The sequence below is a fragment of the Hydra vulgaris genome, chromosome 04, assembly GCF_038396675.1.
Source record: "Hydra vulgaris chromosome 04, alternate assembly HydraT2T_AEP".
Lineage (NCBI taxonomy): Eukaryota > Metazoa > Cnidaria > Hydrozoa > Anthoathecata > Hydridae > Hydra > Hydra vulgaris.
Window position 1 is genome coordinate 8,733,001 of NC_088923.1, and position 15,798 is coordinate 8,748,798.

A 15,798-nucleotide genomic window follows, 5' to 3' on the forward strand; every position below is an offset into this window, starting at 1 on the left:
TAAAAGACATTAAAGAAACGACACACTTCATGCTAAACTAAAACTTTATTTTGAAAATAAGATCAAAAAATCCTTACGCAATATAAATAACAAAATAAAATAACATGGTTTCTATGTCCTTTTGAAAAAATTTAACTTGGTTGAAACTTGGGCATTTTCGGAAGAAATTCGATTTTTCCACATGAAATTACAAGCCTATATAATATAGAAATATAGTATAACATAAATTGTATAATAAAAATGCAGTGAAAAAAAAAATTAAATAATAAATACCTGCTTTTGTGAAAAGAACTTAACAACTGGATTGATCAATATATGTTAATGAATTTATTTACAAAATGAACTCTAAATTTGTGCCAGAAAAATTTGAACCTTTGAAATGTATGAATGTTAAAAATGCTAAAACAGTCATGCCATTTACAAGCCAGAATAGTCTAAACTATTACAGTATTCTATAATAAATTGATCAAATATCTCATTAAAATTAAAAATGACATAACCATATTTTTAAATATTACTCTTGTTGTAGTAGAAGTACTTATAGTTAACTGCTACAAAAACAAACGCTTGTAAGTAAAGAACTTAGTTTAATAACAGTAGCTATTAACTATTATATCGATAATCCTGATTGATATAATAAATAACTGATAAGAATAAAAAATAAACTACAAAGTAAGCAAAACAAATCATCATGCCAATAACGAAATAAAGAAGAAGTAATAGTTGACCTAAATTAACCAATTATATAACTTTAAACGACTATAAGACATATATAAACATAAAATAAATAACTAACTTATTAGTTAAAATTTTAAATATATTAAATAACTAAATAAACTAAACTATTAACTAAAACATAAGATACATAAACAAACCGACGATAGAAAACAAAAAAACTTTTTTATGTGTGTTATTTAATAAAAACTAAAAAAACTGCAGAAACAACAGGATATATAAACACTAATGATGTAACAGGAACTATAAATCCATATCCAGAAAAACTTGAATGACAATCAATTATTATTATTTTGTCTGCACTTACAAAAATGATTGCAATCAATAGAAAAGACAGACCTTTTACGACTCTTACACAGTAATGAAGGGAAACATTTCTAATACACCATTCTTAATACATCTCAGGTAATGTTGCCTCATATCATTATGTTTCCATATAAATAAATTTGGATCGATACCATTACACAAAGCTGTAGCATTTGCTATTGCAAAAAGACCACAATCATTTCCATTTGGTTGCGTTTGACAATCCATTACTTCGACAATTAAAGAACTGCTTGTTTAACAATTCAAGGATGAATTGTCAAACAAGTAACTCTGTGCACTATCAATGGTATATCATCTTTATTTGAACTAATAAAAAGTGAGTTGCAGAACTAAATACAAAACCGGGAAACAACATCAGAGGACACATTACTTAAAAGCACCCAATGTGATTTTCTAACATTAATTATCTGCATAAAACTGTAATTTTCTGAAAAACCACCTGAATAAAAACAACTAAAAATACACAAACTTTGAAACCCAGATATTTTAGGAAACTGTAAACTTTGTGCTATATAAATCAAAGTGTCATCAAGACAGCCAGATGGATTTCTTAAAATATCTAAGGCTTTTTCTTTAGATTATGTTTACAATTTTGAATAAAAAACTTTAGAAAACTTACATTTACTTTTTTAATTATACTATCTCTACATTTACTTTTTTTAATTATACTATCAGATTTAACACTTTCTACAACAATATCAACTGGCTTTTCTTCTTTAGCTGCTAAAATGTTGTTATTATAAATATAGTTACTATTACTATAGTTATTATTAGTATTACAATTGCTAGGAGACATAGGAAAATCACTTCACTAACTTTTATTTTCTTTCTTTCTAAACCATGCATTAATGTGGATGCAATCTTTAATGCTGTGGAAGTAGAGTTTGTATTTTCATCACATGGTTTTTTGTTTATATGTATTTGGTCAGTGATTTGCAAACAATAATTATGTTCTTTTAAAATATCTGAAGAGAGAAAATTTTTCACTAAAACCTTGTCACCTATTTGAAAATTAAAAGACTTGAAACTTTTTAAATGTTTTTTATCATGTTACTTTAGCATTTTTTTTGCAATATTGGAATCCATTATTTGTTGAATCTGTGATTCAGTTGCATTACTTTCTGCAATGTCAATATTATTTTCATTAAAATCAGGATCATTATCATTAAGAGCTAAAGATGAAAAAAGTTGTGCCTCCCTGCCAAACATTAAAGAAAATGGAGTGAAATTAGTTGAAGATTGTACGCATGTACGGAGACCAATTAATACTGGTTCTAATAAAGTATCCCAATTATATTGGGATTCATTAACTACATTTGAAAGAGCTCGCTTAATAACCTGATTTGTTCTCTCATCCTGTCCATTTGTTTGTGGATGATAAGCAGATGTCATTAAATGCCTAATATTGAAAGTAGAAAACAAAAATTCATTCAAGCTATTTACAAATTCTCTACCTTGGTCTGATAGTACTTTTTTTGGAGGGCCAATTCAATAAAACAAAGTAACAAGACACTTAGAAACAAAAAAAACAGATTTTTCTGGTATTGAAAAAGCTTTAACATACTCCAAAAGTCAGTAACAGTTAAAATGTATTTATTACCTTGTGTTGTAAGAAAATCATTTTTAATGCAAAGAAGACAATTATTATATGAGAAAATTTGATAAAAAATATATTCAATTGAAATATTTAACCCTGTTACCTAGCCAATAAAAAGCATTTTTTTAGCTTAATTCTTGTGTTATTAAGGCCAACATGAGCTCCATGATTATAGAGTTGTGCACATCTAAAAGCATGTTTTTTTTCTTTACCTGTTAAAAGAACTTGCAGCTTATTAGAAGCAGTTACATATTACAGCCTTATATTTAAGAGGAAAAAATAAAAAACAAGTGTTTCCACACTTTCATTAAATCACTTTCAAAATAAATGTTTATTTGAAGACTAGTTTAAAGAATATTATTTGTAATGTTTACATTTGTATGCCAAAGGTGTATGCAATGGTTACTTTTGAGTATTGTATAAGTTTATGCAATATTATTCATTACAGAACTATTTCTGTAATGTTTAGAATCGTATATAAATTAGGTACGTGACATGAAATTTTAAAATTAATCAAACACTAGATTGTTATATATCATTCGAAAGGTTTTTAATTCAGTATTTTAAAGGTGAAAAAATTATGAAAATTGAACAATTCTACAAAAAGTTATGGCATTTTGAGTACCGAATTTTTGATATATGGACTTCTTGAAGAAACTGTGATCAAATTTGAGGTTTTTTTAACTTAAAACGTCATAACTTGGTCAATTCTTATCGAAATACATACAACTTGGTATCAAAAGATAGGTCTAACAAAGGGCAATATATATATGCAAAGGGTGTACAAAGAGCGCTAGAGGAGCGTCTACAAAACTTTTTATTGTATTGAAAAATGTAGATTTTTTAAAAGAAAATATTATTATTTAATTGAAATTCATAATTTTTATTTGTATTTTTTAATATTATAACAGGGTACCATCAAATATGATTTGGATACTTTAGGTTGATAGGCTAAAAGTCCTTTTGGCTTCGGGCGCACCCTCTGATCCAATATCAAGATTATTACTTTGTATCTTCATATAAAATGCATGCAATTTAGTATCAAAAGAAAGAAAGGTTTTAAGGATAAATGCGTGAAAAGGGTGCAAGAGGCTATTATTCAGAAGCTCAACACCTCTCACACTTTGGGTAGGGTGGGTTAAAACTTAAATATTATTTTTTTGTAATAATAAATAGTATTTATATAAAACACAAATTTTTCATAAAAAAATCAAACTCAACTATATACAAAAATTAATATACAAAAATCTCCTCTTCAAAAACCTCTTTTATCATCAGGCCCATATGCAAAAGACCCTTTTTGATTTAGGCCCAGGGTGGCTTTGGCGCTAAACCAAGAAATCACTCCTAGACAAGTCTATATTTAAAACAAAAATATTAAATGAGTGTTCAAAAAATTAAAACTAAAAACAAAAATTAAAACACAGTAAAAATCTTGCCAATGAGGTCTTGGTTTTCACTCTGGGTGCAAGATGGCAGTGATGACGTGGATGAAGCTGGTAAATTTAATTTTTTAAATTTTAAATGTGAAATAAGTTTAATAAAAATTATAAAAAATAGTGTTCATTTAGTAAAAAACCATTTAAAAAAGCAAATTTACAACATCATTAAGATATATCTACCAAGTTCCTCCCTTTTGCGCCTCTTACCTCCTTTAGTGTCTAGAGTGTCTTTAGTGTAATAGAAAGTGAGAAATACCTTTTATATTGTCGCTTCAAGACAACTTGCACAGCATCAAGACAAGCAGAAGTCATTTTTTTAAGCTGATTATCAATGAAGCTTATACGAGTGTTAGTGGTTAGCAATGGAGCATATATTGATTTTAAAATGTTAGGGGCAAGAGTATTCCCAAAAAAATCTGTTCTTCTGCAAAACTGAGCAGCTGTATTAAATTTACTATTTGTAATTATTAGCAAAACTTTTTTTCACTAACTGACTACCAGAAACATGATCAAAAGTTGCATCCTCGCCTAAAACATAAAACTTTTCCATTCAAAGCTCGTTAGGGAGTTTTCCAAACAATGCAAGTGTGCACATTTCTTTTATTGCAGTTTTATTACATTCAAGCGACATGAAACTGCACACTCAAACGATATGAAACTGCAATTGTGTCAAGAGGGTGCAAATGGCAGTTCAGCTCATTCAAAATCTTGCCCCAGGTTGCACAAACTTTGCTTATAGTAAGATGGTTGACCGTCTGACATTGTGTTAGATATATTTTCAATAATCGAATTATGACATTCATCGAAGCTACTTTGGTAAAAATCTGAATAAACAAATGCCATATAATCAATTGAAGTGCATATATGACTTTTATAATCAAATGCTGTTCCTCCTGGTAACTGATCTAGAGCAAACACAAGACATTTATCTTATGATGTTAAGTTAATGCTATTAATGTGGACACTTTCTTGTGTTGTAGCATCAAACCCAAGAGTAGGATTATTATTATGCATAGCCCACTCTGCTGCTTGCAAATCTGGAATACTGCTATGTTCACGAGCTCTTTCCTCAACAGTACTTCGATGAGGAATATTATTAAAAGTAACACCCATATAATACCCTATTTTGCTCATAAGATATGGAATGTTACTTGTTGGTTATATTACACAACAGCATATTATAAATTATTAATCTTATTTGTAATAAATATGTTTTTTCATCTTCTGGCATAATTACATTTCTTTCTTCCTTAATCTGGAGCAAATCATTCTCCAAACTAGCAATTACCCTGTTACTTGTAAAAAACAGCAACATTATGCTTAGTTTCGTGTTGCCTTAACTTATGCTTTTCATTTATTTTTCAAAGCTTTTTTTTCAGCTTTAAAGTAACGAATCTGCTCACTGTAATTTTATTTTTTTGTGTGTGTTTTTTCAGATCTGGTATTTCTGCCCTTACAGCTTTAATTATTTTTACTTTTTGTTTAACATTTTGTCTTAGAATACGTAATTGGTTTGGTATGCTGTTTAATTCAGCTTTTAAAAGTGCTAACTTGTTCCAACATTATTTGTAAGAGTTAGCTTTTTTTTTTATAAGGCCTAATTTCTCTCTAAATATATGCTTAGTTATGTCTCATTTTCTATAACCTGCAGATGTTGATGTTCAACTATTTAAAGAAGATAAAACATTAATATTGGTATATGAAACATCTGAGAAGCCTGATGATAATACAATATTAGACAAACTTGATATATGGCTTAAAAAAGGTTTATTGCAAAATTCATAAAAATTTTTTGTAAATAATAAAAGAATATGTCCATTTCTACAAACTGTATTACACTCTGTATTAGACAAACTTGATATATGGCTTAAAAAAGGTTTATTGCAAAATTCATAAAAATTTTTTGTAAATAATAAAAGAATATGTCCATTTCTACAAACTGTATTACACTCTGTATTAGACTCAATGCATATTTGCGACAATTCAAAATTAGCAGTTAAATACTTTTTGCATTCACTATAAAACCCAAACTTTGTTTTTGGCCCCATGATAGCAGAAAAAAGTTTAATTTTTATAAATAAAATATAATATATTTAAATAAAGGTAAATGTAATGACATTAAAATCCTCCTCACTGCAAGTATGCGTTATTGAAGCTTAAAAAGTTATCTAATTAGAGAATAATGTTAAAGTGTCTGAGTATGCTTTTTTTTCAATGAAATTTGGCAGGTAGTAAGAAAAAAGGTTATTAAAGGTGAGAGAAAATATTAGAAAAATGAACCAGCATTCCTTCGATACATACTTGATGTCCAAACAATAACAAAATTTTACCTAATTGGAGTAGAGTTTTAAAGTGTCTGTATGCTTTTTTTCAATACAATTTGACAGGTAGTAAGAAAAAGGTTATTAAAGGTGAGAGAATATATTATTTATTAAAGAATATATTAAAGGTGAGAGAAAATATTAGAAAAATGAACCAGCATTCCTTCGATATATACTTGATGTCCAAACAACAACAAAATTTTACCCAATTGGAGTAGAGTTTTAAAGTGTCTGAGTATGCTTTTTTTTCAATGAAATTTGGCAGATAGTAAGAAAAAAGGTTATTAATGGTGAGAGAATATATTAGAAAAATGAGCCAGCATTCCTTTGATATATACTTGATGTCCAAACAACAACAAATTTTTACCTAATTGGAGTAGAGTTTTAAAGTGTCTGAGTATGCTTTTTTTTCAATGAAATTTGGCAGGTAGTAAGAAAAAATGTTATTAAAGGTGAGAGATTATATTAGAAAAATGAACCAGCATTCCTACGATACATACTTGATGTCCAAACAACAACAAAATTTTACCTAATTGGAGTAAAGTTTTAAAGTGTCTGAGTATGCTTTTTTTTCAATGAAATTTGGCAGGTAGTAAGAAAAAAGGTTATTAAAGGTGAGAGAATATATTAGAAAAATGAACCAGCATTCCTTCGATATATACTTGATGTCCAAAAAACAAGCAAATTTTTAGCAACAATAAATTCATAATAAATAAAATTTTAACTCAAAAAAAATCATGTAAAATTAAAGTTCCATAATTCTAGTATTCAAAAAAATATCTATGCTGATACATATTTCTAAAAAAAAACAGAGCAAAACAAGTTCATACCATGCAACTTTTCAACTAACTTGAAAAAGCGTGTCACAGAATTTGGCCGAAAAAACAGCTTTGTAAAATCCGGATTTACGGGTACCTATATAAATTATATGCAAACGTTTACAACACATGTAAACATTGGTAAACACATGTGACATATGTATGCAAAACGTGTATGCAACGGATACTTTTATATATGTTCATTTGTCAAATGAACAATAATTCTGCAATTTTTACAATCGCATATAAATTATACGCAAATGTTTACATTTGTATACAATGTTTACATTTTATCTGAGATTAAATTCTAAATCTTCAAAAAAAGTCCAAATACAAAATTATTAATACATACAATAATACAAAAATATTAATACATACCAGTAAACTGAAATTTTTAAACATATTTTAGAAATGATTTACGCTGTTTTAAACTCATTCATTTCTTAATTGTTCCATCATAAAGATATTTATTAACATCTTCAACTGAGTAATCGTGGTCAGTACTGAATAAGTGGAAAGTTATTAAACGCAAGCGCAGTAAAATTTGCTTATTTCAAGAATTTTAAATATGGCCACGGATACCGAATATAAAAACTTTCTCATTGACAAAGTGCTACTTTTACTATTTTTGGCCATTAAATATGCATTTAGCCGTTTATTAAAAGGAAATTATTATAAAAGTAACTACCAGTATATAATGCATTGATTCAAACAAAATAAAAAACCTCTCCAAATGAAAAAAGTATAGATTCAACAATAGCTGCTTTAGTGTGTTTTGTTTATTGTTTTCAAATCCTTTTAAAATATAAAAAGTTGTTATTATTTTATTCACTATAGCCAATATTACAGGTCTATCTTAAAGTTGGGTGTTGGGTAGTGGGTAAGTTGTTGGTGAAATAAATAAAGCTTGAGGTGCTGGCTGTATGGCCAGACTAGTTGGTAATGGTAATTTTAACAAAAAAAAGAATTTATAAAAGTAAATTTAAAAAAAATAGTAATAATACTTAAAATAACTTTTGTAGACTTTGAGAATCTATCTAAAAGTATTTACTTTATAGGTAAAGTTGAAATTTGCTTCAATATTAAACAATATTAAATTACTCACAAACATTATGTTACTATGTACAATATTATAGTATCATATAATATAAAACTTTTGACTGGGTAATATACTTTAAATCTTTGTTTCAAATAGTATTTGTCACACAAAAAACTATCCAACAAACAATCCACAGCAAAGTTGTCCTCAGTGAACATTTTTGTATGTGAATTCTAAATCTTATACTCAACAATAAATTTGTTAACAAAGATGAAATAAACAAAATATTTGCATCCAAATATAAATCAAATAAAGTTGTTTTAACAATCATTAGCCAAATCGTCTCCCCCCCCCCCTCAACCCATTTTCCAGTTACGAAATTCAGGAAAACAGAATTTAGGTACCAATAGATACTTTATTTTACAATAAAATTTGGCAAGTAGAAAGAAAATTAGTGCAAACAGTTTAACAGATAGTTTTAAAAAATAACCGAACTTTTATTTGACAACATCTTACCATTTTATTTGACAACGTTTTACCATCAACAAAATTTTCATGAGCAATTAAGTCAATAAAAAAATCTAGTAACCATACATAAAAGTCACATATAAATTGAGGTAAACTCTTCTTTTTTTCAAAAACAATCTAAATTTATATATGTTTCTAAAAAGAAACACAACAGAAACACGTTTCCTTGATGCTACTAAAAAAAAAGTTCGAAAAACGTTTCTTCAGTTTTTTGGCATCGGTATCGGTATCGGCATCGGCCTCATTTTCCGATTTTCCAACCGATGGCATTTTTATATTTTTATCCTGCATTATGATAACAATTAAATAATAAATAAACTAAACTTCATGCATTACTTAGAATTTTTTTGATAAATTTTTATTTTGACTTTGTTTACAGGCAATATTGTTTTATTTTTAAGATGATGTTTATAAGCTTTAATTTAACAGCTGAATGTACTTATACTTTTACTATTATTGTGTTGTTTTTAGAATAATTTTATTTTTTGTTGTTCTATTGTTAAACTTAAAAGTAACTTACTTAAGCATTGTTATCTTATGTGTTCAAGTATAATCTACTATATTTCTATATTTTTATTTGTTATTTTAGTTTTATTTCAATTCACCTGCCCAAGGCCATTGCATTCGAGTAGGCTACTTTAGATTTGGTTACAACCCTCTCTCAACTTTATAACTCCGAAACGCAAACCTTGACAATAAAGTCCGCTGCTTGAGAAACAAGTTTAGCGCAGTACTACCAGGGACATGGTGAGGATAGAACATCACAAAATAAAATAATTATAAAAACATTTTAATTATCTAAAAATAGTTTAGATACCTAAATAACATATGATTGTTGTTTAGATATCTAAATTACTATTAAATTAATAAAGAATTTATAGTAAACTGCTTATGATACTACAATTTTCTTTTTAAAAATGAAATGAAAAGGGTTCCTCGAAAATTGTATTTATTTTTTAAAAGTTTACTTTTCATAATAAAAAAAAACTAAAAAATGTATATTTTTTTAACTGAGTTTTTTTAATATCTTTTATAATAATGGTTTGACTCTAATTTGAGTTCAAGTATTTGTTTACCAGTACTGATTCTATGAAAAAGATTACATGATTTAAAGTTGTATATTAATTCATCGGTATCAGCATCGGTATCGGCCTTTTCCCATCCATCGGCATCGGCCAAAAAAGTGCTATCGGTACATCACTAATATATATATATATATATATATATATATATATATATATATATATATATATATATATATATATATATATATATATATATATATATATATATATATATATATATATATGTATATATATATATATATATATATATATATATATATATATATATATATGTATATATATATATATATATATATATATATATATATATATATATATATATATATATATATATATATATATATATATATATATATATATATATATATATATATATATATATATATATATATATATATATATATATATATATATATATATACAGTATTGTGAAAAAGTTAAGAACCACAAAAAAAAACAAATCATAATTTATTTTTATTTTAAAATTTTTTTTTAACCGAAAATATTTTTCTGGTAAAAAGAATAATAATAATAAATTTTAGAAAATAGACAAACAAAATAAAAAATAATAATAGTGATAAAAACTTTTAAACAAATATAAAAATGTATTTAAAGTTTTATAGGTAATTTTTATTTTAAAAAAATTGTGAAAAAGTTAAGAACTTTAGGGCCACTTCTATTTCTTGTTTATATAAACGATTTAAATAAATTTTCTAACATTTTAAATACAATTTTATTTGCAGATGATACCAGCTTGTTTTATTCCAATAAATATATTATTCCAAACATTAAACAAAGAACTAGACAAACTAACCCAATGGTTTAAATCAAACAAGTTATCTTTAAATATTACTAAAACAAAATACACTTTATTCCATCGCCTACATAAAAAATCAGATATTCCCTTAGAACTTCCGGACCTTTTCATTGACAATCAATTAATAAAGAGAGAGCAATCAATAAAGTTTTTAGGCGTGTTTCTTGACGAAAATGTAACCTGGAGGGAACATATAGGTGTAGTTGAAGATAAAATATCAAAAAATTTAGGTATAATGTACAAAGCAAAGCAGTTATTGCATCAATCTTGTTTAAAAAACATTTACTTTTCTTTTATTCATTGCTACTTAAGTTATGCGAACATTGCTTGGTGTAGCACTAACGCGACGAAAATAAAAAAATTGCTTAGCGAACAAAAACAGGCTATAAGGATAATTTCAAACGTAGATCGCTTCTTACACACACAAACACTATTTAATGAACTCAATATCCTAAATGTATGTAAACTAAACCTCTATCAAGTTCTTATTTTCATGTTCAAACTTGATAAAAATATATTACCAATCTTATTTTATTCAATTTTTGAAAAAATAAATCACATATACCCTACTAGATTTTCAAAATACAACTACATTCAATCCAAAACTTATTATTCCGCTACTAAATTCTCTATTGTAAACCGAGGACCAAAGTTGTGGAACATAATATTAAATAATGAAATGAAAACTAATTATTCTCTAAACCAATTCAAAACAAAACTTAAGCAATTACTTTTGTTAACTGAAAATGAATTAAATTTTTTCTAATAAAACTTCTTTATATTAGAAATCAATAATTAATAGTTAATTAATTACTTTAGATTATTAATACATAATTAATCAATAATTGTACATATATTTTTATCATTTTAAATGATAATCTTCTTTTTGAGAAATTTATTTTTTATTTTTGCGTTATTTATTAATCTTTTACGTTTATTTTATACTGTTTATTTGCTTTTACTTAATTGGCAATGAAAAGTATTATAAATATAATTAAATAAGTTAAACTATAAAATGCTCTACCAATAAAATGTTTTTATATAAAATCATATCTTCTTATTTTTCAAACCAATTCTTAAATGTTATTTTTGTCATTTAATATTTTAATAAATTTTGTTTCTTTTATTTTACAAAGCAATTGTTATATCTTATTTTTTGAAAAACTATAAATTTTAAACGATATGCGATATATTTAAATTTTCTTTTTTAATATATATCAGAGATATATACATTGAAACTTTATTTTATTGTCAAACTATATTTTGTCTAGTAATGACGCATTTTTTGGGGCTAAATGATAAGACTAAATTTGTCTTCTTCTAGCGCCAGTCATGTAATTATTTTTTTATAAGTTACGACTGTAAATTTTTTTTTATCGGCAAAGTGTAAATAAAAAAAAATAAAAAAATAAAAAATAACCACAGAATAAAAAACGATAATTTTTACCACCTAATACCGCGTAATTCTACCATGAATTTTTAAGCACTCATTTATACGATTTGGCATTGAGTCTATTAAATTCTCTAAAATATGTTTGGGAACATTTCCAAGTATTGCTGGTAAAATATTGCGCAACTCCTCAAGGCTCCTTGGTGCTTTCTTGGCAATCTCTTTATCAAGCCAGCTCCAAAGATTTTCAATGCAATTTAGATCTGGGCTATTTGGTGGCCAAGTTAGACGCTCAATATTTTTACTTTCGAACCATTCAGAGACAATTTTAGCCCTGTAACATGGTGCATTGTTTTGCTGAAAAATGAACGGAACGCTTTGCTCAAGTGCATCAATTGACGGTAACAAGTTGTTATTTAAAATATCGACATAATAAGTAGAGTTGAGTCGACCATCAAATAATTTAAACATGCCGAGACCATAATATGTCATGCAGCACCATATTCCAACCGACCCGCTACCTTGTTTTATTCTTTGAAAGATACAATCGTGATTTTTCTGAAGGCTGCCTGCGAATCATAATTCGGTTTTTTCGATTATCAACCTCGATATTCATCTCATCACTGAACATTACTGTCCTCCATTTTTGTTTAGACCATTCTTTGACGGTTTGGCAAAATTCTTTTCGCTTTTTTATATGTCGTTTGGTAAGTCACGGTTTTAGAACAGCTTTTTTCCATAACATATTGTTAGCTAATAGTTTCCTACGCACAAGTGATGCCGAGGCTTGACGTCCATTTAAAAGCTTCCATTCCCTTCTTAATTCATGCGACGGCATGGTTCGATTTTTCTTTGCCAACCTGATTAAAAGGCGATCATCATTGGGTGTCGTCAAACGCGGTCATCCAGAACGATGGCGATCAACGTAAGATTTCGTCTCTTTGAATCTTTTGATGATTGTTAGCACCGAACTATGTGATCGCTTTACTATTCTTCCAATTTCGCGAGCGGATTTACCTTCCTGGTGAAAATGCACCACTTTTACACGATCTTCATAGGTAATAGCTTTTCTGCTCATTTTTTCAAAAGGAAAGAATTTTTTTTTGTTTGAAAATAAATACTTTTTTTAAAAGTATTTGAAAAAATTAATTTTTTTCAAATGTTTTTATTGGTTCTTTGGTAATAACTCAGGTCATTAAAAGAATATTTTAAAAAAAAGGGAAAAATAAATTTAAAAAGACGTTTCCGCCGCATTTAGCACAAAAAATTCTTTGTGGTTCTTAACTTTTTCACAAAAAAAATATTCAAAAAAATTAACACATAATATTTAATCCTTATTTTTTATAGGTTCTATTAACTAACTTTCAAAAAAGAAATTTTTTCCTTTTTTCTCATGCTATATTTAATATGTTTGAAAAAAAAAGACTATTTTATTATCTATAGAATAAAAATTAATTAAATTAATTTGAAAAAATTTTTTTTTTTTTATTTAGTGGTTCTTAACTTTTTCACAATACTGTATATATATATATATATATATATATATATATATATATATATATATATATATATATATATATATATATATATATATATATATATATATTTATATATATATGTTGTTGCATGTTATAATGCTACATATATATATATATATATATATATATATACATATATATATATATATATATATATATATATATATATATATATATATATATATATATATATATATATATACATATATATATATATAGATGTTATAATGCTACATATATATATATATATGTTGTTGCATATATATATATATATATGTTGTTGCACATATATATATATATATATATATATATATATATATATATATATATATATATACATATATATATATATATATATATATATATATATAGATGTTATAATGCTACATATATATATATATATATATATATATATATATATATATATATATATATATATATATATATATATATATATGTATATATATATATATATATATATATATATATATATATATATATATATATATATATATATATATATATATATATATATATATACGCCATTAGCCATAAATTAAGGCTCACTATTTTTTTAATAAAACATTAGTTCAAAATAAAATAAATTAAAAACTAAAATGTTTTTTATTTTTTTAATTTTTTAATATTATAAAGAAAATTGAAAAAGAAAATGCATTATGAAAATCCAAAACAAAGATCTAAACATAATGATTTAAATTCCAAAAATTAAAAAGTAATGAAACATGTTATTTCAATTTCCCTATCCTTAATGTAATCTGTTTCAGTATAACGTTTTTAAATATGTGCAACAACTGAATATCCAACAACTAATATTTAACTTATTGGCTATATGACAATAAGATTAGCTATTTGACAATGAGTCCTCGGTTTTAAAGAAAAATAGATTCGTAGCGTGTTTTTTCAGAGATTCTCAACCATAATTTTAGAGTTTTGTGCTGTATTCCTTTACTCGTTATGTAGCTTTTTTAATATATAATTTATTTGTGTTTTTATTAGTACTATTACATAATTAAAAATTAAAAAATTAGTGTTAATATATGCTAATAAAAATTAAATTAAAAATATCAAAGAAAATCATCAATTTATTATATTATTTTTAAAAATAAAGCTGTGAGCAATAACTTTTGATCAACAAAAAAAATTGAAATAATATAGTAGATGTTATAATGCTACATATATATATATATATATATATATATATATATATATATATATATATATTATATATATATATATATATATATATATATATATATATATATATATATATAATTATATAATTATTACATATATAACTACAGGCATAGAAAATAAATTTTAGGGAAACAACATCTCAATTAAATAGTAAATTCAATATTAATTAATTAAAACTAATGCAATATTTAAAAAGTTGAATATTTTTCAAAATAATCTTAATCAAACAAGATATTAAAAAAAGTCAGCTCTCATTTATGACCAATAGTATATATATATATATATATATATATATATATATATATATATATATATATATATATATATATATATATATATATATATATATATATATATATATATATATATATATATATATATATATATATATATATATATATATACAGGGCCGGCTCAAGGTATATGGCGCCTTTGGCCATTTTTCAATTGGCGCCGGCCCCTCCCCTCTCCCTCCTTGTACAAAAAAAATAAATCATATTATGGAAATTCGTGGTGAACTTTCAATATTTATTTACAATTAAACCTTTCTTGCTTTTACAATAGCAAACGATTTAATCATATCTTCTAAGTCCAATTCTTTTGCAATTGCTTGTTCTATTGATGACATTGTCAGACCATCCATTCTATCCTGTTTCATTGTTGAGCAAAAATACGTTTTGATTAATTTCATCCTGGAAAAGCTTTTCTATGCTGTTGCAATAGATACAGGTAGAGTTAAAAATATTCTGAGAGAGACAAATAAGTTTCCCAAAGCTGCATTCAAATTGTTTGAACAAATAAAGTCTAAAATATTTCTTGGAGAGTAGTTTACCTTATAATGATTTCGCCAATACTTCATCTCTTCAGACAAGTCAGTTCCAGAAACATCTTTCAACTCATTGCAAGATATAATTTTTCTAAACCCATGCATCTTTTTATAGTAATT

General features: G+C 25.4%; 1 protein-coding gene and 1 long non-coding RNA gene across 4 annotated transcripts in view; one reads left to right on the forward strand and one right to left on the reverse strand.

The window, feature by feature from the left end:
• LOC136079546 (uncharacterized) overlaps positions 1 to 15,798 on the forward strand; it is a 117,887-nt gene that overhangs the window by 38,038 nt on the left and 64,051 nt on the right. The window lies entirely within an intron of this gene.
• LOC136079545 (uncharacterized) lies at positions 27 to 7,787 on the reverse strand. Its single transcript, XR_010638015.1, has 3 exons — positions 7,619 to 7,787; positions 274 to 7,337; positions 27 to 195 (listed from the first exon to the last, which is right to left on the reverse strand). It is a non-coding gene; the product is annotated as an uncharacterized LOC136079545 (long non-coding RNA).